The 27026-nt window shown below is 43.0% G+C and overlaps 1 non-coding gene across 1 annotated transcript; it reads left to right on the top strand.

Moving 5' to 3' along the window:
* The first annotated feature begins 54 nt into the window (after window positions 1-54).
* trnat-agu (transfer RNA threonine (anticodon AGU)) lies at window positions 55-128 on the top strand. Its single transcript has one exon. It is a non-coding gene; the product is annotated as a tRNA-Thr (tRNA).
* Window positions 129-27026: the final 26898 nt, after the last annotated feature.

The following is a 27026-nucleotide window of genomic DNA, read 5'->3' as shown; positions in this document are numbered from 1 at the left end:
AAGCGGGCGTGCCTTTGGCTAATTTCAAACGGGCCGCCTTGGGTGCAGGCGGGGGGCGCCGTGGCTTAGTTGGTCAAAGTGCCTGTCTAGTAAACAGGAGATCCTGGGTTCAAATCCCAGCGGCGCCTCTGATGGGTGTGCGGCACGGGCGCCTGAAGGGAGCCTCCGGCTCCGACCTCTTGCGGTCTGCTCCCTTCCGGGAGGTTTTTTAAAAACAAGTAGAAGGTGGGGGGGGGGGAGAAAAAAAAATAAATAAATATAGAAATGTAATGTCTTGCCTGGTTGGCCTATCTGTGAGTGCCATATGATCCAGTATTATCTTTGCAACAGACACAGTATAAGACTGTGTCATTACGTTTACAATGTGATCCTGCTGGGATCTGGCTAGTTTGAAAACCATTTCACATTGTGATTCATGGAGTTATTACTAAACTAAATTAAAATTTGTATGACCTTACACTGGGTTCTGCTGGGAAAAAGATGTTGTTCAAGCATTGAATGTATTAACCAGTGGTAGATTTTGTTACATTGCGGTTCAGCTGTTTTGAAAAGCAAACGAATGGTGCCCTCAAGGGGCCTCTGATCCAGGTGACAAATATACAGAGGGGCAATGTAAATACCGCTGCAGGTAAATACCCCTATGCCAACTGATATATAAATAAACATTTAAAAGTCATAATTTTTCATTTTGTTAAGGTTTTATTTGCTGAACTGTCATAAAATGGTCAGAGTTGGTCAATGAATTTACTCCATTACACTTTAACTGATACTTAAAAAAAATTCCTGGAGAAGTTTTGTTTTTTAAAGTAATTTCTTTTAGAGAAAATGCATTTCACATTTACTCAAATACATTAACAAAGAAAGAAATATACTGCTACTTTACTCTCACCCTCTTCTCAGTGCTTATGAATTTCTCACATTTAATCTTGCACCTTTCTCTCTAGTTTTTACTGTGAACCGTTAGCAACACCACTTTGCTGTCATCTTCATCTTTGCTGCCATTCCTTCTTTTGCAGATTATAGTCAGCTATTGGTCACAGTTTTCCCCCAGGAAAAATGGAGGGAAATCCTATGGAGGATTTGTTTGATTTCAGATTGAAATATATGGCCTTTAACTCCCTCTGTTTTCAAAAGTTATGTAATTCATATGTTACGTTGGTGCCTTTATCAACACGGTTAATACATAAAACAGTATTTTTACTTTAGAGACTTGTGTTGCTGAAGCCTAATACAACAGTGACAGGAATAATATACAAACCCTAACTAACAGCCTTCAGGTTACAAGCCACAATCTCTTACTACAACAACTACAACATCCCATAATCATTATGGACCATTACCTGTCAGGTGTAAATCATATAACATGAGCCATGTGTTAGTTTTGCTCAGTGGTAACATTTCTTGTCTGAAAAAAAGACCAATTAGAAATCAGTATTACACCTACTTCTATTAGTGAAGTTTGCAACGATTGTTAACTAATTCATACATACATACACTGTCTGAAGCCACTTGTCCCAAGCTGGAGCCTAGCCTAGTAATGCAGGGTGCTGGGCTAGAAGGGAAGGGAGCACATTCAGGACAGGACACCAGTTTGTAGCAAGGCACTCAAAGCAGGACTCGAACCTTAGGCCTACCAAGGAGCAGGACCTGGCCAAACCAGCTGTGCCACTGTACTAAGATGTTAAAAATATGATAAATGCTTTTAAAACAGTAAAATTCATCCAAGTATGAGAAGAAACACATCACCTCCATACCTGTGCCTATTACCATGAACAAATACCTGTGTCTAAGTACCAGTACTACCTAACTCTCCACTTAGTGCCAACACCTTACTGCCACGGATCTCAGTTGCCATTTAAACCACCAGTTCGCAGTGCTGGAAAAAGGCTTTCCTAACCAAAAGAGAAAGAGAGAGCAAATAGAGACCACAACTTTGAAGTTCTGAGTGACTGTTTGCCATTACTCTGCTTTTATTCTCCAAATTGCTGAAACTGCTGCACCACAAAGCAGGTTAACACAATGACAAATTATATTGAAAAAAAAAATCAAAGTATTGTTTTACTTAAATATTTAAATGAGCTTATGACTGCTACTTGAGAGTTAACATACCAGTAAGTGAACACCTCGTTGTAGAACTGAACCAGAAAGTTCACAAAAACATATTGCTAGATGGCGCCATAGCCCTGCTTCCATGTCCTCCGTTTGGTCGATGGCTTTCCTACCTGGTTATTTACTTGTTGCTTAGTTCCCCATTCTGACGTGTATATTCAGGTTCTTCACTCACAAGCCTCACTAGTTCTTGACGGTTACTGCAAATTTTAAATTGACAACACTACAAATGCATGAGAAAATTAGTATTTTTGCTCAGGTAGTTGTTATTTACTACTCTACTCATAGGCTAGAAGAGGTGATAGTATTTGACAATGACATCAGTTTTATTTATTGCCCTGGGCCCTTTAAAAAGCCCAGTAATACTAGATGGTTTACTAAATTGGTTAGTTGGCCATAATCTGTTACTTTAATAGCCCATCCATTATACATTGTTTATATATCATGTTTCTGTTGAAAATAAACATATTGAATCATGCTACTAGAAGCCAACAGTGGACTGGTATCCTATCCAGGGTGTACTCTACTTAGCCTTACACCCTTTAGATCTGGGATAGTCTCTGCACCACTGCAACCCTGACTTGGCTAACTGGTTAAAAAATAGTAAGTGAGTAATATTGCTACATTTACAGAGCAATTTAAATGCTCTGATCCTATTATTACTATTTAAACTGTAGTGGTCTTAATATGTCTGTATGATATCTGTAATATCTGACTCATGGAGCCCAGGGAGACAGTCCATGTTGATTACAGAGTATGGATCGTTCCAGGCGGTGCTGCGTGTACGTTTCCTAACTAGCAGGTCTTAGGCTATAAACATGGTAATCTGATACGTTGTAATGCAGTTATACCAATGATGGCATCATCTGACTATTACCACAATCATTAGTGGTTCCTAAACACAGCAACTGCTTACACAAAATGCAGGAAATGGAGTTATAGGAATATTTACGGTCGCCCGAGATGTAACCTCTCCACTTCTGGCTCTTACAGCACCGTTTCTCTGTGGACTGAGGCTTTAAAAGCTCAGTAACAATAGGACTGCGTTACATGTCCAAGTTAAGCTTTTCTTGACTGCCCCAAGGCCTTCTTTCTGCACACTGTCCAGCCTGCCTATGAGAATTTATAATAATATATATGTATAATGTTTTTTTAATGGTCATGTTATTCAAGGTCAAAACCGGGGCTGAGCAGCTGATGTTTTCAGCAAAAATTTTCATTCACCGTGCCACTGGCAACAAGTGCGGACGTGTCAGCCGCGCGGGCCGTTCGGAGCTCGACCCGAGAACGTGCCTGCGGACATGTGCAAACAGACAGAGGCGCAGGGTGACTCGCACAGATGGCTGTGGCAAAGCGCAAAGCTGCTGGCAGAAGCAAGGATCAGGGGGTCAGAGCACTGTCCTCACAAAGCTAAAATGAAAACTTTTATTTATTTGTTTAAAAGTCCAAGATGGCATGTTGTATCACAGTGATCAGAGACTGAGTCAATCACCGTGTTCCATAACAGTACAGTTATATAAAACATGAGAAATGAAAATGAAGTTGTATAACTCGTAATGAAATGGATTTTCAGAGCGTCTGAATGCTGACATGTTGGAGAGTGTGGAAGGGAGACCACAACCAGAGTTCCTTTTGTCTGAGTGACATCTCAAAAAACAGCTCTTTTCTCATTGTACTGAACTCCTGGTCAAGGCTATGGTGGTATCTGTGCAGCAGCTGTCTGGTCTTCCACCATCAGCAATGAAACCCCTACAGCTCATCCACAACACTGCTGGATTGGGATTTTGGATTTTGACGCTGGTTTTCACAGTCCACAGCATTCCCATGTGTCTCCCGTCCTTGTCGCTCACCATTGCTTCACCATTGCTGAGACAGAAGGACCTCAACCATTCCAAATTCATTAATAATTAATTAATTAGTGGACAACCTTACTAAGAGAGATTTTAAACCAGTAATCCTTTTGATTTAGAATGTTTTGTATTCTCAAGAATTTCTGAATTTACTGAAGGTCTGCGGCAGCACGTGGTACAATGGTGAGGGATGTGGCTTTGCAGTTTAAAGGTTTGAGTCCCACCACCTGCTGCAGTGCACTTGATTAAGGTACTGACAGAGTAAAAATGACCCACTTGTATAAAGAGGGAAAGTTATGTAGTTATGTAACACTCCAAGTTACCTTTGACAAAGACATCAGCTTAATAATAATAAAAGGTATGCTTTCAAACTCATGTGGCTCAGAAACACACACACACACACATTTTCAGAACCGCTCGTCCCTTACGGGGTCACGGGGAACCAGAGCCTACCCGGTAACACAGGGCGTAAGGCCGGAGGGGGACACACCCAGGACGGGACGCCAATCGAACCCCAGACCCACCGGAGAGTAGGACCGCGGTCCAACCCACTGCGCCACCGCACCCCCGGCTCAGAAACAGTAAGGTTAAAAATGTTACAAACTTTTAATTACAACAAGAATATATGCATAAAAATACTACTGTCAATGCAATCTTGTTTTCTTTTTATTGAATTGATTAACTAATTTACTGACTACAAAAACCATAAGGAAATTCAGATGTGAAGGACAAGAGAAGCGCAACTGGCACCATGGGGAGCGGAAGCATGGCTTCACCTTCAAGTCTGTGGGTCAGAGGGTCTCTCTGAGGTCTGGTGGATTGCAGATGGTCCAAAAAAAGAATTCAAATGAAAAAAAATAGCAGATATGGTCATGGTGTACAATAAACCCATATAGTTACAGGTTTTTTTTTTTGAGGTTACAGTCTCCATACTAGGCAGCAGGAGCCAACAGGTGGACGGGGGGTTGGAACTGTTGCCTGAGGCTTAGTAGTGCACTAAACATGTCAGATTAATGATAACAATACATTGTGCTGTCAGTAAGTTCTAAGACTGGCCACACTGCTGCATTTACAAGCCTTTGGCACATGTGGCTCAGCAGCGCCACATAGTGAACAGTCGTAGAACTTGTTGATGTGACCACGTGGAACACAGATCGCCTTGAAATGATGCAATAGAGAACGATCCAGGGAACCGTACAGTTTTACTCTGGACTCTCCTGGAGAAAATTCCTTACTTGGTTTGAAGTAAAACACAGAGGCTCTTTGGGGCTACTTTACAAAGTGTGGTTTTGCTCTGCTAAGTGGCTCTGTGTTGTGACACCCAGCAAACACTCCTGAACACCTTGGACAACCACAAAAGCCATAATGGCTGTTATTATCGTTACAATAAACTGACACTGAGTCACTGCACCTTCCCACCATTTATTTGGATGTCGAAGGGGTTGCTTCTCATGGACAGCATACCTCGTTGCCATGGAAATGTAAGTACACAGGAGAAAGGAGTTTGAAGGACTGTGGCCTTTTGAATGGCCGAGCCACAAACCAAACAGAGTTTTTGTGTCAGCACTCCCACTCAAAGTACAGAAAAGAAGTTTTTTCTGTCTGTGTGTGTGTGTGTTTCTGAATTTGTGTGTCTGCATGTGGAGCTTGGTGTCCACACTGCTCGTGACCGACCTTGATTTTCCTGTTGAAATTTGAATTTCCTATTCAGACTTGAGTTTTTGTGTTCCTTTCGTTCTAGAAGGACGTTCTCTTCTTCATGCATATCACCAGAGGTTTTCAGTGTGCAATCAAGTAATTAAAATGAAGGGCAGGAAAATCTGAAAATGTAATAATAAAATCAATAAGGGAATGTGAACAAGAGTAGATCTGTATGTGAACATTTGTATGAATCTGTAAACATGTTTCTTGTTCCTTTGATAACCAGCTGCCCAGTACAACTCGTTGTAGAATGCCAAGGTGGCGGAGATGGGGGCAAAGCAGCCACAGCTGGGGCTGATTACAATCCCTGTTTCCTCCCTGGCACCCAGCAGTAGAGAGAAGAGATTGAGGAGGAGAACGAAACAGAGACGAACCCGAGCTCGAACCCGATCCCAGAGAGGATGCCCGTGTCTCGACCGACCCGACTCTCTCAGCCCCCCCCGACCCACACGAAACCTCATCCTACCTGTTCCCTGGTCCCCCTTTTCCACCTCCTTCCTTCTCCCCACTCTAAGGGCAAATAAAAGCCTTCATCAACAGGCAACTGCATCTCTTGTCTCCTGCCTCGTCTCTTACACTCACGTTCACTAGTTTTTTCTTAAAAAATATTTTTAATATTTTTACATTTTATACACTGGCTCCTCAACTTTGTGCAGCATGTCACCTTCTGCATTTGTGTAGGTAAAAGTCCTATAAAGTTCAATCAGTGTAACACAGGCATTCCTCGATTTATGTGTCAGGTCCTGTGTATAAATCTAGCATATATCTATAATAATGTATGATGTAAATGTTCATGCACCGTAACTTCATGATCATCCCCAGATAAGCCTTTTCGCAGCCGCTACTCCAGCATTGTATGTGAATATTTGTGTACCTTATTATAAAAAAATGTAGAAAGGTTATCAGGATTCATCTATTATGTGTTTCATGCACTCAAGCGACGAACATCGGTGCATCAAGCGGAAAGTAACAAACTAGGTTTACTTAAGAATCACATGTCTGCAGACATGTCTCTTTCTCTATTGTAATGCACAAATTGTATTTTCACTGAGATGTACATCACTTTGGAGAAAAGCATCTGCTAAATGAATAAATGTAAATGTAAATGTAAATGTAATAAATAGAATACAGGGTTTTCACTTTAATATTTTTAACTTTAACCTGCAATTGAAATTTAAAATGGCTGAAAATAAAAATGCTTTGTCTTCACAATTTCCTGCTGGATGCCGATTATTTCCCATAACTGTGCAAGCTTTGTCATCTTGCCATGCATCACCAAGAGTCACTGTGGAAGTGAACAGAATAAAAGCGGTCCCATATTCCTCTGCGTGTGCTTGTGCGCGTGCATGTTTTACCGCCAATTACAGGCGGGACATGGAAATGTGAAGACAACTGGAAGACAATCTCTTATAAAAAGTAAGAAAGAATCTTGGAAAAATATGGAAAAAAATCTTTAATATAAATATTATTGGGGCAGGGCTGGGGGCTAGTGTAATCTTTGGACCACAAGGTTACCGTTTCAGATCTCACCTCCAGCTGTAGTACACTTGAGCAAAGTATTTACTCAAAATTGCTCCAGTGACTTTACCTAGCTGTATGACCGTGTAAATAATTGTAGGTATATTAATTAACATTGTAAGTGGCTTTGAAAAAAAACAATGAGCTAAAAGAAAAAATGTAAAGGTAATAACATGACACAATGAAATGGTCAGTTTTCTACCTTGAAAAAATTGTCATTAAAAGTAGTTATACACAGAAACAAGCCACTTTTCCCAAGCGGGGTCGCGGCAAGCCAGAGCCTGGCCCGGCAACAGAGGACGTGAGGCTGGAGGGGGAGGGGACACACCCAGGACGGGATGCCAGTCCGTTGCAAGGCACCCCAAGTGGGATTCAAACCCCAGACCCACCAAAGAGCAGGACCCAGCCAAACCTGCTGTGCCACCGTACCCACAAAGTAGTAACAGTAAGTAATAAAATAATAATAATAATAATAACAACTAAAGAATGCAAGCTGAGGCTTAGTTTTGCATAGTTTATATTGAAATATAATTTTGATATTTTTTTTTTTTTAAATTTGATTTCACGCAATTATTTTTGTAAAAAACTGAAATAAAACTATATGATTATTCTGATATAAATTGTTGTGTCTTGGTGAGCGACTCTGGAGTGTGAGATCCAGGATCCGTGAGCATACAGATGCACTGGGACACCAAGCAGTAGCTCTCAACATGGCCACATGGGGGTCATGGATGGCATGTGGCATCCATATGTCAGAATGCTGGGAGCAGCTGAGCACAACCACCTAAGCATCAGAGTTGAAACAAGCAGAATATTGGAATTTAAAGCTTGTCTGCCTCACATGTCAGATAAACCTATTACATTTTGAGAATTCTGTTGGAGTCTGTATCTAGCATTTTTGTTCACCGTCCTTGAGAAAAGCATCTGATAAATGAACAAATGTCAAGGTAAACGGCTAAATCATCTTCACTAGCACAGTGTACAGCCCAAACAGTGAAAAGCCCTAGATCACTAAAAATGCTGCAAATAAAGAATAATATTTTCGCTTTGTATGAAAAATATTAATTTTTCACAATGTAACACTACATATTTTCAGTCATTCTAGGATCTTTTTTAGTGTCTCCTCAGTACATCCAAACACAGTTCACAACTGGGCTGCCGCCTTCTGCTAGCGGAGTAAGTGTATCTTTCACGCCCAAATGCTTTAAAACACGGTATTCCTGGAGCAGTGCATCCGGTTGGACCAGGATGCGTGGGCAGTATTGTTTGTTTAACCTTCCTTTGAACCGAGGACCTGTTGTTGAGGCAGTGGGCCATGTGCCAGCTGAGGTCAAGGACACCGCCTTGGGAAGAAAACAACGGAAAGACACACTTGAGTGTCGCAGTTGTGTGAGCTGCTCTCCAACCCCCTCAAATGTGGTGATCCCAAAACTGGATGATTTCTGTCAAACCCACCAAATGTGATGACTTCCATATATGTCAAATGTCGTGACGGCTTTCAAGCTCCACAAACGTGATGATCACTTTCAAGCCTCCCGAACATTACGATATCTTTCCTACCTGTCACATCACGATCGCATTCAACCCTGCCGAATATGATGAATGTGTTCCATCACGGTGATCTCTAAAATACAACAAATGTCATGATGCCTGCTGAGGGAGGGACAGCTGGTAATGCAGTCCCCCAAAGATCACAGGTTCAAGTCTCACCTTTGCCTATAGTACCCTCGAGCAAGGTCCTTATCCTGGGATGTTCTAGGAATAACAACCTAGAGAGGTGGCTAGGTAAATAGTTGTAAGTATCTTAATATTGTCAGTTGCTTTAATGAATAGCATCAGGTAAATAAATAAGTGTAAGGATGTGATAGGAATCCAAGAACTGTGATGATTAACTTCAAAAGTGAAGATGGTGTTGAAACCCCAAAATGTGATGATCGCTTTCAAACCTACAAGATTTCATCATCACTTTCCAACCCACTGGATGTCATGATCACTAAAAGCACTCACACTTTTATCATACATGCATCCCTGCTATCATCTTTGTGGAAATATATAATTAATAGCGGGTTAATCGCTCTCGTACCACAGCTCTTACACACTGCGCTGGTGGTGAAGAGCATTTCATTTTTTTATGGCAAAACACTGCCAGAGCACTGAGATGCCGGATGTTTTTTTTACTTCCGTAGCGAGGTTAAGCACATGAAATGAGAGACGCGGCCGATTCGGGAAAGTGTGAAATGCGGCCAGTGTGGGCGGATGCCCATCAAGTGCCACATCATTTACATAACTCCTCGTTAGGCTTCATTGTTTGCTTTTGGCAATCAGTGCCTCTCGATGGCACCCAGCGACCACGTGTGGCTAATGTCGAGCCCCCGTGCCCACGCCCTAGCGCTGAGTGCTTCTCCCCTTCCCACAATGCATCTGTCTGCTCACCATTAATAAAGTCACTGTGCTGTGTCTTAGCAGTAGTGGAAGCCATAATGATTGTTTATGTAGTAGAGTGAAAGAGACGACCGTTTCAGGCCAAGATTTCTCAGCTAGTTTTACTTGTATTATTTTTTTAAAATAATTATTTCTGAATTAACAGTCACATAGAAAAACAGAACTACCTATAAAGTGCAAATACATAAAGGTAAAAATTAACACAACACATAATTATACTTGGAATTTCCAAATTCCATATAATTGTGATGACAGATAAATGTGAACTTTTGGATAGTAGTTTGATGGTTAGTCAGCCACATATTTGCAGAGGGAGCCGGTGTCAACCACAGCAACAAGACTGATAAGAATAATTTTTAAAAAAGTGGATTATGATGTAAAGATGACAATTACAATATGCTCGTCTCTGACTGGGTGAATTTTAATTTGGAAAAGTGCAAAATTACTTTGCAATGGTTCCGATTTTAAAGAAAGAACAAGCTGCAAAAGAAAAGATTTTGGTGTGATGGAGGAGTCATGGTCCCAGGCAGATCAATTATTAATATTTCTGACACTTCATGTGATACAATGTGAGGTTTCTGCATTAAGCTGCTTACAGTGGTTTACCCATTTATGCAGCTGGGAAAATTTTGCTGTCTTAGTTCAGGATAAGTACCTTCATCATGGGTACTACAGCAGGAGGGGGATTCGAACCTAGGTCGTTAGACTTCAGGGCAGTTGGTAATATTTCACAAAAACTGCATCTGTACAGGTGCTCTTTATTGTGAACTATCATATCGATGGATCTGATAGGTTGACTTTGTGGTTGAATTTGATTGATGAATCTGATTAGTTGATGTGATTGATGGATCTGATTGGTTGATTTGATGAGCTCACTCATCCGACCATCCAAATAGCCACTTAGAGAGTGCAACCTCTACGCCCGCGTAACTGGAACCCCACCCTCATTTACATATCTCACCTTAGTGTACCATGATGTCACATTGTTCCCCTCTAGCTCTTAATTTTGTCATATGGGAGTTGAAGTATCTCACAGGGGACTTGACCCTGCACAAGCACGCACGCACACACGCACACACACGCACACACACACACATACACACACACACACAAGTAGACAAAGTGACAAACACACTATGGAGCGGATAGATCCCCAGTAGACAGCTCACACTGACTGCTTGTGCTCATTTCTAGAGAAGGAGAGAGGGAGCAGGGAGAGATGGGAAGCGATGGGGCGTGCGACAGAGAGCGAGGGAGGGAGAGAGAGAGGCAGGGAGCGTGCATCATGCAGGACCGCCTCCCAGCAGCCGCTGCTCTGGTCGAGAGAGTCGCTCAGGAGAGTCGCAAAGTGGCTGAGAAGGAGAGTAGCCGGTGCGGCACGGAGCCCCGTGGCCGAGCCCCCGTCCCCGGTGAGGGCGTAGCCTGGTGGGGCGCTCACCTGGGCACGGGGCGGCCCGCCTCCTCGGCACAGCCCCGCCCCTCCACCGGGAGGAAGAGGAGGAGGACAGTGAGCGGCAAGACAGGGGGAGACAAGATAGGAGCGCTTACGAGGATGGAGCCCAGCTCCAAGAAGCAGGTGTTCAAGAAGTGCCGCAGTGCCACCTTCAGCATCGACGGGTTCAGCTTCACTATTGGTAAGGGGGGACCGGGTGTGAGCAGCTGGGTGGGATCAGCTCCAGCACAAGTGAGAGCGAGAGGGCTTGGATGTGGCTTCCGATCCTGCTCGGTCTGTGTGAAGTTTATATGTTCTCCCTGTGTCTGCGTGGGTTTCCTCCATGTGCTCTGGTTTCCCCCCACAGTCCAAAGACATGATGATTCAGGCAAACTGGTGGCTGTAAACTGCCCTTCAAGTGTGTGTGAGCGAATGTGTGTCATTGACCTATAATGGAGTGGCATCCTCTCCAGGGTGCACCCTGCGTCACACCCTATGCCAGGATTGACTCTGAACCTCCGCGACCCTGACTTGATATTGAAAACGGATGGAGGGGATGGGTTTCGGTGCAGGTGAGGTAAAGGTCGGCAGGGATGAGGCCTTGGGCAGCAGCACGAGTAGTCATTTTCTCTCAAAATTTACAACACCTCACCTACTTGGTGATACTTGTGCACAAGGTGGGTGTGTTCACACCCAGGGGGCTGCGATGTACAGGTGTTACTTGCAGAAGTTGTTATGAAAGCAGGAGAGAGGATGTGCAGGGGCGGGGCGAATTAGAAAGCTCTGGGCACCACCCGGAGCAACGAAACTGTCCGTTTTGAAAAAAAGGAGCATCGCTAGGGGATGGGGTCTGTGAATACTTTGCACGCTCTGGCGAAGATCCCTGCTAAATCTACGTCCCGCTCAAACACAGCTGCTCTGCTGACAGCAGCACATGGAGCCGCTACTAAAGTGGACGCAGCATACGCCAGCTGGGCACGAGTTTAAAGCCCAGTTATAACTGCATTTAATAATGGGGCTTTTCAGAGTCACTTGAGAAATTACTCTGTTTTCTCTGTCTCTCTCCTCATAACTGTTTCATCATCAACGCCATTCTAGTAAATTATAGACAAACGTGAATTTTCATCCAAGCCAAGGCTTCTGCCGTTTGTTGTGCTTTTTTCTTACCAAGGGAAATAACGCGGTCGGGTAAAACTGAGGTGACAGCCCTTCTTCGGGGGGGGGGAGGGGGCAGTAATTACATCTTTCCAAAGGTCGCCCAGCAGCTGTTATACAACGCTGCGCTGCCGTTCGCTGAGCACCTGGAGCCACATCGCATGTGTTTGTGTGAAGCCACAGGTGTGAGTGCGCTGAGCTTTACCCCATTTGTATGGGGAAGCAGGGGGCACAGTGGTTGGAGTCATCGCCATGCAAGGAAGGACCTGGGTTTGATTTCCACCTTCTGCTGTAGGACACTTGATCAAAGTACTTACCCTGAATTTATGCTGTATGAATGGATAAATCACCCCAAGTACCTTTGTGTGCAAGTAAAACGCTTCAAAACTGCAATTTAAATTTACATACTGTATGTATAAATTATACTGTGTGTATATATATATATATATACACACAGAAACATATATACACATAGTGTAGTAATTTAATATATAGCGCACTATTTAAACTGGATTTTGCCTCTAATCCGGTGTTCAGTACTCTGTCACTGAGTGCTCTATAAAAATTAATTGAATTGAACTAAACATATGTTTATGTATACAGTATATACATAACATGAACATGATTTCTATACTTTTTCTAAAAATAATAAGAACATTAATAATATGGTTACTATTGAATATACTATAACCGATTATTATTATTATTATTATTATTGTTATGGGGGTGCGGTGGCGCAGTGGGTTGGACCAGGTCCTACTCTCCAGTGGGTCTGGGGTTCAAGCCTTGCTTGGGGTGCCTTGCGATGGACTGGCGTCCCATTCTGGGTGTGTCCCCTCCCCTCCAGCCTTACACCCTGAGTTGCTGGGTTAGGCTCCGGCTCCCCGTGACCCTGTATGGGACAAGTGGTTCAGAAAGTGTGTGTGTGTGTATATTATTATTACTACTGTCTTATAAATTGACTGATTGCATTGACATCAGGCACCAGACTGCGTGTATCTTTGTATTGCTGAAGGTCAGATCGCAAGTTACCAATATTTAAGGCACAGAGTGACAAGCAAATACGGACAGATATGAAAGCAGGGCCATAAACCACGACCGTAAACGTCTTTCCAGTAAAGATGTGTTTGCAGCGCAGTGCCCTAAGCAATAAAGGTGTCACACCATGGAGTTTTCGTAACTTTTCTTGTGCAGGCGTGCTTATTTGCATAAGACGATGCGCTGATGGAATGGACTCCCTGGAAAGTCAGTGGCATTATTGCAGCTGCTGGAAGTCAAGATGTATTTTATATATATTTACATAAAAAACTGAAAGGAAACTAAACGGAGGGATTCAGACAGCTGCAAGGCTCTCTGAAAAGGGCCTCGATGATGTGAATCGCCATGGCGATCGCAGGGCTGGTATGAGGTCACATGGAGGTCCCTGGCACCCCTTTGACAGACCTAACAACCTTCTGCCCTCCCAACCCTCACGTGTTTCTCCATTAGAGAGCTCATTAAGTGCATGGCTCAAGTAATCGCTACACATGCAAGAGCCCCCCCCCCCACAATCACTGGGGGCTGCCGCTGGTTGCCTGGCGGCAGGGGGGTTCAGGAGTTATTACCCCTAATGAGGTGTGTATGTGCGCTCAAAGTCCGACTTCATCGGTTTCTCTTAATTTTTTCAGTGCCGTCAGTTGTTTTGTGCTTTATTGGTGTGACAAATTTGATACTCTTCTATTGCCAAGGCAGGGTGGACAACTGGTATTAAGAAGAACACACACACACACACACACACACACACACACACACACACACACACACACACACACACACACACACACACACACACACACACACACACACACATTTTCAGAACCGCTCATCCCATACAGGGTCACAGGGAACCGGAGTCTACCCGGCAACACAGGGCGTAAGGCCAGAGGGGGAGGGGACACACCCAGGACGGGACGCCAGTCCATCGCAAGGCACCCCAAGCAGGACTTGAACCCCAGACCCACCGGACAGCAGGACTGTGGTCCAACCCACTGCGCCACTGCGCCACCGCACCCCCCTTAAGAAGAATATGTTGTAACAAAAAAAATAGCAAGCAAAGAAACAACTAAAAACACACATATACTAAATATTAAGTAATCAAAAAATAGTTAGCAGTAGCAAACTGATAAAACCAGTAACAATGACGGTGTTTGTGTTCCAGTAAAAATTACCCAGGCCTTTAAATAGGTGAACAATTACAAGTAGTTTAACACTGTAAATTGACTTGGTGTCGGATTAATGTAAATGTAAGTAAAGTACCATCTCGGAGATGCTGGAAACATCTCACAAATACACACACTCACACACACACGCACACACACCCACTCTCACTAAAAGGGTCGTGATCACGTACACCGGGGCCTCTCAGGTGCTTCTGAGCGCCGGGTGGGTGTTGTATTAATGAAGCCCTCAGGCTCCTCACATTTGCCCTGCAATCCCTCCCGGACGGGAGCTGTGAATCACTCGCTGGAGTGGATCGCTGTTTACACTGTTTTACCCCAAGGGACCCACAGTCACAGGATCAGGAAGGTCCCAGCTAACATCCTCTCCCCAAGGATAGGTTCTCAACCCCCAGGTTCCTGTAAACGCACATGTGTTTTGATGTTTGGCTGAAATAATGAGTCCTGTATGATGCATCTTTCTGCAAAGGAAATGTACATTATCTTAGAATGGGCACATGTCTGTGTGGTAAATGTAGGGTAAACTGTGACTGTAAACAGTAGCCTGCTCCCGCTGTACAACACCCGTACATCCTCTGGACGCCTGTTCAACCAGGAGCCAGAAAACAGAACAAAACAAACAGTGAGCAGTAAAGAGCCTCCGTATCAGCAGCGTCTCGTCGACCGGGTGATTCCGCCGAACAACTGGATAGCCATGGCAACGCAGCTGCGTCGCTTCAGTTTACACGTGTGCGTTATGTTTTATTATGTCGAATGTGACAGCCGGAGCCATCCCTGGGGGACAGTTCGATCAGATGGAGGGACGCGGTGTCTCCTGAGCAACCAGAACATGGAGTCAATCGGAGGAAGCGGGAAGGTGCCACGATTTGCAGGTGTCAGTCTGCGACTGTAATATCCAAAAGTGTCTCATATCAAGTCACATCTTAAACAAAGGGTAATAAGTCAAGGTGGACAGAATACAGCTTCATTTAATAATAATAATAATAATAATAATAATAATAGTGTGATACTCTTTCTAACACACAAACTTTTCAGTGTCAGTTGGCAATGCGCCCACCTAGTCTGTCCTGTTGACACACCGACCTCATGGTTAATATTGAACAAATACCCAGTTTACCTGGAATAGCATGTGAGGCAGTTTACCTTACTCAAAGTGACCTCAGTGGGTCTATTAGCGCTTAGTTATCTGGAATACCAGCGTTACACTTTCCACAAATGGTCAATGGTCATTTAACTCCTTACCTGCTAGTAACTTCACATGAGGGTGTCTACTGCCCACCCAATGACATCATTTCACCAGTCATCTTATGGTCAACGGGAGCCCATGGAAGGCACTCTGTGGTCTGTCACTGACCAGCTGTGGTGAAAGGGAGCTCAGCAGACTGTGGCACCCCTGAGGGCCCTGCATTGCTGCTTATGGGGTCGATGCCACCTGTCCCACTGTGAGGACCGTGCTTTAATCTTTATGCTTTAGGCATTAATGCATGTGTGCTGTAGTCTGATGCATTGTAATGTTGAATTGTTAAGTGCTGCAGTTAGAGCCACTGCGTTCTTACGGGTGGAACTGGGTTCAAATCCCTGTTTGCAGTGTACTTTTTTTGATGAAGGTATTTATTCTGAGCTAGTACAGTGAAGAGGGGTGGTGCAGCAGGTAGAGCTTGTGTCTGTTAGTTCCTGTTCTGTGTGTGTAGCTGTGGGTTTGAATTCAGGCCAGTCTTTATGAGGATTGAATATCTTCCATGGACTATAGTCACCTTTTTTATTATTTTCATTTATCCAATTAAATATTCAATCCCATTACCTTTCATTTGTTACTCTGTTTTGTACTTTCTTTAATTTTTGCACTTTTTATTTCGATCGGTGTTATATGTGATACAGCACCACACTGCAGAAAGTTCCAGAAACATCAGAATATTGCTGCCTTGTTATGTTTTATGTCCCAGTACTGGATGTGTAAGATTAAAAGATGATGTCAACTGGATTTGTTTGGGAATAAGACTGATAAGAGTGTGTGTCAAGTTGTGTTAAGAACACAGATGTGCTGCTTTTGAAGCAGTAAGTGCGCAGAAGAGAATTTGACCTAATAGGTAACATCTGGAGTGAAACTTATACACATAATATCTCTTAAAGTTTTATTGTGACCTGCCACTGAGTGTCCAAACAACCAGGTGTAAATCTGTATGAAATCAGTTCCAATGCCATGTTCGACTGGGTTTCCTTCAGCTGCTCTGATTTCCTCCCACAGTCCAAAGGCAGGAGTTTCAATTAAACGGGTGACTCTCAGTTGTGTGCATGGGGGAATGAGTGTGTGACTGCCCTGTGATGGACTGTTGTTGCACCCTGCCTCACATCCTATTAAACCTGGATCGACTGTGGACTTCCACACCCCTACATCAGACAAGGAACTATTGATACGAGGAATACGAGGATGCATGGATGAATGAGACAGTAAATATTGCCCAGTTGGATAAATGGGTAAATCATTGTAAGAAATTTAGTGTAATTAAATGTTGCAATTATTTTAGCATAAAAACAACATTGCAATAAGCCTTGGAGAAAAAGGAGAGCTCAATTAATAACTACATATAGAAATGTGTAAAGGAGGTGTGTGTGTGTGTGTATGAACACGTGTGTGTCTGCGGCGAAGGCTCTGCGTGGGAGAGTGACACAACAGCGTCTTTCTATGTGGGATGAGACCTTGGCGCACGTCCCTTTGAGAGACGCTCCTGCTCTCCGAGGCCCTGCTCTTCGAGGCGTTCCTTCGTTTTTATTCTCCATCTTCCCGGGGGCCCGAGAACCGTTGAAATCCTCCGGCTGAGGTGATGCACAAACTTATTTAACCGTATCATTTAACACAAGAAGCTCTGAGATTTTCCATGTAAGCTGAAGTTGCCTTGGAAAGAGAAGAGTTAAATTAAATTGCCTTCACTTGTCCGTATTGCAGTAGCTCATCCGCTCCGAATGAAAGCGGTTGCATTTCCATCCAAAGCAGGGTGGGCTTCGGTTGGGGTGGAGTCTGTTGGGACCTCGGACATGCTGAATTAAAAACAGACTTCTGTGGATAGCACTGAAGGCGAGTCCTTGTGTTACACACAGTCAAGCTGTGCTTCTTTCAAAGGAGTGATCATTACATTTTTTCCACTTTTCTTTTCTCTAGAATTTCTGTATTCACCCACCAACTCGAAATGCCAATAAAAAAGCCCGAAACAGAATAAGAGTATACAATCGCCTTAATTCAACTCACTTTCACAGTGTTTACAACTTGCGCTTGGTGTTTGTGAGTGTTGTGAGTGTCAGTAACAAGATGAGGAGCATTGTGGGGGTTTAAGGGATGAGCTGGTCAACAACCAGCAATGAATAAGAATTTCTGGCTTCTGGGTTTTTTACACACAAAAAAACTACTGGCAGTCATTTTAAATTACTTTTATTTACAACGTACATTGACGATAAGAAAAATTGTAGAATTTCCTAGAAAATATTTTTTTTTTTCTTGTGCATTTTTCATGAGACTTATACAGAATGTCATCAACAAATAAATTCATGTTAAAAACTGTATAATTAACATTGTCAGTTATATTTGCACACAATCATTTAGGTGAGGTGTTTTTGCCACCCTCTAATGTTAATCCACCTGCAACTACTAATTCACCCCTGCAATTTTACTGAACAACAGGCATCTTTCTCAGTAGTGGGTAGGATTCAAACGCATGGCCTTGTGATCCAGATACAAGAGTACTAACCATTACACTACCAGCTGCACTGTAGTTCAATGCTTTGTAAGCTCAGCCTGTGTAGCCTTCGGCTGTCATGTACAGAGGCTGCATTCTTTGGCTGAACAAGAAACAACCCTCCTTAACCAATCCTTTCACAGCCAGACCATAGTTTTTACAGCTATTGTGATCAACAGTAATATTTAGTAGTATTTTTTTTCAAGTTCAAGGTTTATTGTCATAAGTACGTGTGTACAAATACCTATGAAATTCTCGCCTAAACACAAGATACAGTACAGTACAAAAAACAACAAATACCAATAAAAATAACAATTAATAGGTAAAATAATTAAAATAATTAAAAGTGACAATGCAAAAGTGACAATGCAAGTGATACGCTTGGAGGGATCAGTGAAAATTCTAGTTGCAAATAGTGACAGTGTAAAGTCCAGTATCGTTGTTGACATTGCACATTAGCGTGTGTTGAACATTGTTACAGCACTGGGGTAAAAGCTTATAATTATTATTATCACACACAGACTGAAAGCACTTGACCCAAGTGGGGTCACAACAAACCAGAGCCTAACCTGGCAACACAGGGCATAAGGCTGGAGGGGGAGAGGACACACCCAGGATGGGACACCAGTCCATCACAAGGCACCCCAAGCGGGACTCGAACCCCAGACCCACCAGAGAGCAGGACTGTGGTCCAACCCACTGCGCCACCGCACCCCTTATTATTAGTAGTAGTAGTAGTAGTAGTAGTAGTAGTAGTAGTAGTAGTAGTAGTAGTAGTAGTAGTAGTAGTAGTAGTAGTAGTAGTAGTAGTAGTAGTAGTAGTAGTAGTAGTAGTAGTAGTAGTAGTAGTAGTAGTAGTAGTAGTAGTAGTAGTAGTACCACACTATCAGCACATGGTGCAGTAGTTAACAGTTGTTAGGATGATTATCTAACACCATAAAGCACCCTGGTCAAAGGTAAAGAAAGGTTACTATGTTCTCCATTCATCTGTCTCCGCCCACTTTTGTTTCCACAGTGGCCAATGAGGCTGGAGAGAATAACCGACGCCCCCTGGCACGATTCGCCCGTGAGTACCCACAGTGCCTTTTCCAAGCATCTCCCAGCAGGTAGACAGGGACCTGAGGACAGGTGGAGACATGTTCTCTTTGTAGAGACACTGATCTTCCACTAGATGTCCACACAGTCTAAGTTTTGTGGTTGCTATCGTAAACTTGTCCGACATGAACTGAGATTTTACTGTCATGACTTTCTTATAATCAGGATTGGTCGATTTCTATTAATATTTATATTAATAAAAAAAAAAGTACTCTTCAGCCCAAAACAGCTGAATTTTTATTTGTTATATATTTTTTAAAATTTGGGGTGATATTAACCAAGGAAGTTGGTGCTTGAGATATTAAGCGACAAAAAATAGAACAGAAATAGTTCCACAGTAATACATGGGTAAATCGCTGATGGCTGCTTCAGAGAAAAGTGTTGACTAAATGAACAAATATAAATTGATGCTGTGGAGTTCAACCTCTGCTCTCCTTTTTCCAGAAAAAAACAAACTAAAAACATTTATTAACACAGAAAATATTAATTTACACTGTACAATGCGAGGTATAAACCATACATGTCTTAAACTTAAATTAAAAAGAAGCACTTAGGTCTATATGAGGTTTTAACACTTCCAGTCTTTGAAAAGTAAATTGATCCACAAAAGGTATACAAATGAAACTTAACTTCAGTAATAAAGCAATTAATTTAGCAATAAAGCTTCAGCTGAAAACATAAAAGCTCTTCAAACAATCTAAATTTTCTATTACGACTGGTTAATGTGACACAATGCTTAGCAATTCCAGTATTAATGGCAATTTAAGTAAAATTCTGAAATCCACTAAAAAGTTCAATTATGGAAGAAGTAAATTAAAAATTGCTCTCTACTGCTCCCTCTGGCTAATGCTAGTACTGCAGAGAATGACACTGTGCTCTCTCCTAGGGTCCAAGTCACAGAATGCCCTGTGGAACGCCATCACGGCAGGGGTTGGGATCAATGATAAGCGGGGGATCCTCATTGACCCCAGGAGCCCGGAGGAGATCCTGGCGGATGAGCTGCCAGCAGTGGACAGCCCCGATGCCATGGAGAAGACAGCCATAAGGTCAGACAGGCAGTAAGCACACAGAAAGCACAACTTTGGGATCTTTGAGCCTTGGAGTACCAGAGAAGACCCACTTCTGGGGCTGACTATGTATTAGTGCCATATACTGTGGGTCTGCAGTGCTCCCTGCTGGTTGTATCATCAGTACCACCATGTATGAGAAATATTACAACAGTGTTGTGATGGTTTTGCAGCGACATGTGTCTTTTTTCTGGATCTAGAAATTTTTTGGGATGTATGAACTGAGGAGCGTGGGGTGAGTGCTGTGGGGCAAACCCTGGCTTCTGAAATTTGCTCATGGCACACTCTGTTAGTGCCATTGTTGTTGTCTCTCGTAGATCTCTCCAAGACCCAGTGGTCTTTAAGTTGCCCTGAAGTGGGTGTCAAGGTGTTAAAGCTCCAGTTGTTCTGGTGATGTGGGCTGCACACGAGACACAACAACCTGCAATGGAGATTGAAGGGCTGAGCAGCAGGTAAAATTATGATAAAGAACAGGGACTAACATGAAGGCAACTGTGTCAAGACCAACATGTTGTACCATTCAGTGATGAGCTCTACCAGACTATGAAAGGAACAGTGACTGTTGAGTAAAACTGTGTTTGGGAACAACTCAGGAATCAGTAGATGGGCTCTGAAGGAAGGAAATGGCACCGCCTTCCCATCATGCCTTGTCGGATTGCTTTCATGCGTTCAAATAGACGTTCCGTCCTGGTGGCTGAGTCTTTGGCACCAAAATTAAAGTATTTAGAGTTACCCCTTAAGTGTGTCTAAATTCCACCCAGGGGGCGAACACCGGTATCACCCATCCTCAAGGAACTAGACTGCAACCATCTACCAAAACACTCTCTCTCTGTGTTCGTGTGTATTGCTGTCTCTCACCGGGTGCAATGGATTGTACACGTAGTTACATTGCACAGAAAGTGCGTGTATCTGCACGATGGGTTGTGTACAGATTTTACAGCATGTGTGCTTGAGGACGTACATTTTCACCAACACTCCGGTCACTCGTTCAAATGACCGCATTTCGCTCTTTTGCTACTTTGACGGCAGCAATGCTGATGGTTCGGAAAGTGGTCTCGTTAAACATCACGTGCTTCACTGTTTGGCAGATGGACCTTGTGTTGTCATACGGCCTGTTCATTTCATCACTTTTACTGCTTGGCAGGAGAACGGAGGGGAAAACCCTTCCAGCTGACATGGTCTCACCTCAAACCCTCCCACCCCTTCACCGTGCACTTGACACTGCAGCCTAAAGGCACACTTTTGATTCATGAAAATATATGTATATCGTTTTAGCAAATTAAATCTGCTGTTCTGATAAAATTAGATATTGTCAAGAAGACTAACAAATTAAAGGCCACAATCTGCTAGCTAACCACGTGGTTGGACACAATCTGTGAATTTGCTTCACTCAGCAAGTCTAGCTGGGTTGATAGCTATCTAGTTAGGAAATGGTCAATTTAGGACATAAAAACGATGTTCTAGCTATCACAGAATTAAAACCAAGTTGTACAGCTAGTAGCAAAATGTTGTCTAACAGGTGTTCAAATAAATATCGTTGTTTATCCTTGAGTAGTGCTCTTTCGCTGAATGACTCTAGTGTAAATGCCCTTAAATATAAACGACCTGGAGGTCCCATAGAAATACGACCAGCCTGTTGTTTTTCTTACATCAAAGATCGATCTTCCAGGGAAGTCAAATGCTAAGGGAATCTGTAATATGATGGTGTGGAATCTCATTGCGGATGGATTTAGTGCAGATGAAAGTTGGATTAAGATTAAGATTAGGATTAGTTCTAGGGTATGGCCACTGGGTTAAGCGTTAAGAGTAAAGCCATAAAATGAATAAAAATAAATAAAAAAACAAATATCACAGATTGAGCAAAGCTCGACTAAACGAGAGGCCTCAGTCCTTGATCTTCTGTTTTTATGGCACTTTTTACCGTCGGTTTAATGAAATGTGGGCCGCTCAGAATTTGGTGGCTCAGCACAAACTATGGCAAACACTGATCTCAAAGGCTGAATATTATTATTCAAGATGATTTTACTGAGCATTATGTTTTATTTTTACTCATCCCATTCTGTCATGTTTATCAACGCAATCAGATCGTTCTCCTACCCTTTCCCATGATCAGTTACAGCCACATTCTGTCAGCAGTTTCATGCTTTGAATTGCTCTATGAATTTGTATAAGATGATAATTTCACAGGCCACACTTTGATGGCAATGCAGTTGAATGTGCAGTTTGGATTTGTTCGTTCTGCTCGGATTTCAACCAAATGCCCGGCGCCATCTCATCTCACAGTCCCACGTCTGCTTGTTCCTTAGACGATGGCACAGTGCTAAGAGACATCCAAACTGGGTCCTTCTTGTCGTATATCGTCTTTCTGTGATGTCAGCAAAATTCTGGTTTTATTCTAGCCTTGAATGCTGCTTTAAACACAAGTTCACATCTATAGAGGAAACTGTTAAAATTCTAAACATAAAAAATAATACATTTGGCAGCAGGGAGCATATTAATTTATGATACTGCCTTTAGGTGCAAAAGGTGCTGGTTCCAATCCCACCTACTGCTGTAGTGCCCTAGAGCAGTATACTTGCCTTTAATTATTGCAGGAAAAACTGCCCAGCTGTAAAAACAAGTAAATCGCTGCTGGTAGCTTAACACTGCAAGTTGCTTCAGAGAAAACCACCAGTTCAACAAAAAAATGTAAAATTCCTGAATATTTCAACTATAAAAAGTGGAACTTTGGAGTTTTTTTAATTTTTAAAATAATTGTAACTTTTTCAATTCTGTAGACATTTTCAAATTATTTTTGCAGCTTTTATAGTTTTTTTTTTTCTTTTTTTTAGAGATTTACTTTGTAGATTTGTTATTATCATCACTATTATTATTGTTATTACTGGGTTATTGTAGGGTATTAGAACTTTTATAACTGAAAACTTGAAAGAATAATGTAATTATACATAATTATTTAAATGTAAAAATTGTAAAAGAAATATTCCAGAATTATTTATACAATTTTGTAAATTTTTGTTTTTTTTTATAAATGAGCATGTGTTTTTTTTAGAATTTCAGACTACAATATCCAGCATTTTACTAATTCTGGAATTGTAGAACAACTTAATTATATCATTCCAAAAGTTATGAAAGGTGCATTTGTAGTTTCATAATTCAGAAATAATTTAAGAATTCTTGCAGAATTGTGCTATGATGCACACATACACACACACAGATGTCTGTCATTTGCTGTGTATTTTTGAGAATCAAAAGCACATTTAAGGTATTATCTTGGAGGACATGAGGCGGTTCTCTTCCATCTGGCCTTGCAATGAACGCACTGCGGTTTTTTAAAAAATTTTTTAAATACATATATAAAGCAGTGAGTCTGAAGAACATGCAACAGTGACTTTTGTGTGCAAAGAAAAATACCTCAAGTATCCGTGATGCTCCCCACCCCAGACCAGCCTGTGTTAGTGACGTCAGTTTGCTCACGGTGGACCGTGCAGAATTGTCCTCAGCATCGAACGTCTCCCCACGAGACACACACTGCAGCCAAAAAGACCTGAGAGCATCACAGCGGCCATGAGTGTTACACTCGTACAAGTGGTGTGTGTGAGCGTGGGTGTTGGATCACCCTGCTGTCCACCCTGCTGTCCACCCTCTGCTCACCCACCCTCAGGTGTTCAGGAATCGAGGTGAAGTACCAGTGTAGAGAGTGACATGTCTGTGTCCAATGTGTCTCACCCAAATCTTACAGCACTCAAGTTCAAATGTTGGACATATAACAGCCAAGGACACACAGAGGTTGGTGCCGCTGCCTCGCACTCATAGGAAACGGGTTTGAATCCCACTCCTTGCTGCAGCACCTTTGATGTGAAATTGAATGGTCTCTAAATTGACACAGTAAACTGTACCCAGCTGTGTAAATAGGTAAATCAGAATAATTGATCCTGACAGTGTAAGGTGCTTTGGAGAAAAGCATAGCTGAGTAAATGAACAAGTTGAAGAGGTGTGTGCTTGCTGTGTGTCCAGAATGGAAACTCGCACGTGATGATGTATGTGAGGTCAGTACACACAAGGGAGAAGGTGGAAGTGCTGTCTGCCCTGGGATCATTGGGTCTCGCTTGGCTTTCGAACCCATGACCTTTGGGAGCAACGGAAGCCTTCCAACCTTGCAAAGAGGCACATCATTGGCTGTAAAACTGAGAAAGCGCTCTAATTAGGCAGTGACCAATGCAGGGAGATAAACAAGAGCAGGACATGTTTGTGTGTGTGTGTGTGTGTGTTCATAATATCCACCAGTTTCCCCTGGATTCTAAGTACTGCATATGTGTGTATTTTCTGTATGCATGTCCATTTGTGTATCCGTGTGTGTGTAAATTAACTTCTGACAAACACACACATACACACACACGTTTGCGTACTGTACATGTTTGTGTGACTTTATGTTTGTGGGGATTGTAAATACACTTCAGTGGGTGGTATGAGTGTATACCACGTGTGTATATTTCTGAGCCCATTATAAACATTTTTCTCTGTGTGTGTGTGTGTGTTTGTGTGCGCCTGCTCCGATTTTCTGAGGTTACCATCACAATGTAGATGGTGACTGATGCATATATGTGCTGCATCTCCTTACACTTACACTGTTGTACTCCCCCGCCCCAAACAGATAGACATGTGCTTGAGGAAATGAACTGAGGAGTGCAGTGCAGAGGGAGCAGTGTGTCCAAACACCCCGACCTCGGTTTTTCACCAGCGTTCTGGTACCACACTGGTACTAAAATGGTCCTACAGCAGCTGCACGGTCATAAAAGAATAAGTGCGAGACCAATGATTGCCTTTTAACACATGGAGATAAACCCTCAGTAGAAATACCAGCCGTGATGTTTGCGTGCGTGCGTGTGTGTGAGTGTTTGCTTTACTCATTAAGAAAGAGCCTTTTTAAACCAAACCAATGAGCTGTGGGTACGAGCCACCTTTGTCTTCTCTGCCCTTTGTCCCACTCCGCTCCATTATACCCCTACAAAGGGGGTGCTGGCGGGTACATCCATGACCGCCCCCGACCCTTTGCCTGGTGGCAACTGGGTCTTGGGCCCGAACCTTGAACATGTGGCTGCTTGAATCCGACTGCGCTGCATATAGAGGTCAGCTGGTGAGCCTGCCTCCCTGCAATTCACCATGTTTTACTACAGTGGAAGGACAATGAGTCGGGACCCCGTTTCATGCCGCCACTCCTTTGTGTCGTCACGCTACAGATGGCCAACCGCATCCGCTTGTTTTTGACTCCTTGAGCATTTCAGAAAACAGCTCTGGCTGTAAGGTGTATTGTTAAAGTACCACGGGACGTTCAGAGGCAGGCTAATGAGATTCTTTTTTTTGGATAATGGTCTAGATCTGGTTTCAGTGCCTGAACAATTTGAATTATTTTTTAATGAACAGAGAATATTCTGGAACACCATCAATCAGCCAAAGCAGCTCGTTGGGTTTGTGCACCCCGCAGCTTAATCATGCTCGTGTTGGTACCACCCCCCCCGCCTTACCGCCTTTATATTCTTTCTGTTCCTTTTCTCTTTTAGTGTCTTCCTCCAGTCCACCCTTCTACTCTTATTTCTTTGTTTTGCTCCTTCTTTTCACTTCCAGAGCAACAGGTGGCACAGTGGCTAAAGCTGTTCCCTTGTACTCAGATGACCTGGATTCCTTTTCCCCCATAGTAGTCCTGGTCAAGGTACTTACACTGAACTGGTACAGTAAAAATTACCCAGCTGTGTAATTTGGTACATTGTTGACAATACATTAGAGTACAAACCTAACACTGTAAGTCACACTGTGTCAGGAAAATTATTTTAATAATAATAATAATAATAATAATAATAATAAATATTGTTTATACTGTGTGTATATGTAAGTCTATGTGCCTTGCTTGAGTAGATATTTAAGTACTTCATAATGTGTGTCCTGCGATGGACTCTGTGTGTATGTGTGTGTTAGCCACCATATCCAGCATGCAGCCTGAGACAGGAATCTCTGTGACAGTTTTAGCTCTGCTCTGACGTCAGGCCAAAGCGTCCCGGCCCCTTTTCCCGCGTCAGGGTCTCGGTGGGGGCCTCTCGCCCTAGGGACCCCGGTCCGGGGTCAGCCGGCGGTCCACAGAGGAGCGTGTAAACGCTGAGCCCTTGAGCGCTCCAGCGACCGGGCCAACAGACCCCCACTGATGGCGCCTGGGACCGGGTTCAGAAATAGCGCCCGTCGAAGCGTGCCAAAGCGGACACGGTCTGACGCACACGGACTCTCTCTCTCTCTCTCTCTCTCTCTCTCTCTCTCTCTCTCTCGCTCTCTCTCTCTCTCTCTCGCTGTCTCCCTGTCTCTGTCTGTCCCTCTCTATTTCCCCTTCTCTCCCAAATCCCTCTTTCTCCTCAGCAGAGCACAAGGCCTTCTCAGAGCTGTGCTTCACACACTGACACACACTTTCCCTTCCTTGCTCCTCGGTTTGTTGTCCAAGGTCATACCTTTTCTTTGACTTTATGGGTTGTTTTTTTTTTGACATTCCTACCCGCTGCCACTCCAAATTTTCCAGATTTGAACCCTGAGCAAAATTTGCCCCCTGGCATCGTGTCTCATGTACGAAACCTTTGCCTGCACGAGATATCATGAATACCTACTCAATAACTTGTCAATAATAATAATAATAATAATAATAATAATAATAATAATAACATGTTGTAAACACATGG

The sequence above is a fragment of the Scleropages formosus genome, chromosome 9 (assembly GCF_900964775.1).
Source record: "Scleropages formosus chromosome 9, fSclFor1.1, whole genome shotgun sequence".
Taxonomy (NCBI): domain Eukaryota; kingdom Metazoa; phylum Chordata; class Actinopteri; order Osteoglossiformes; family Osteoglossidae; genus Scleropages; species Scleropages formosus.
Note: the sequence above shows the minus strand (reverse complement) of the source record. Positions and strands in the feature narration are given on the sequence as shown.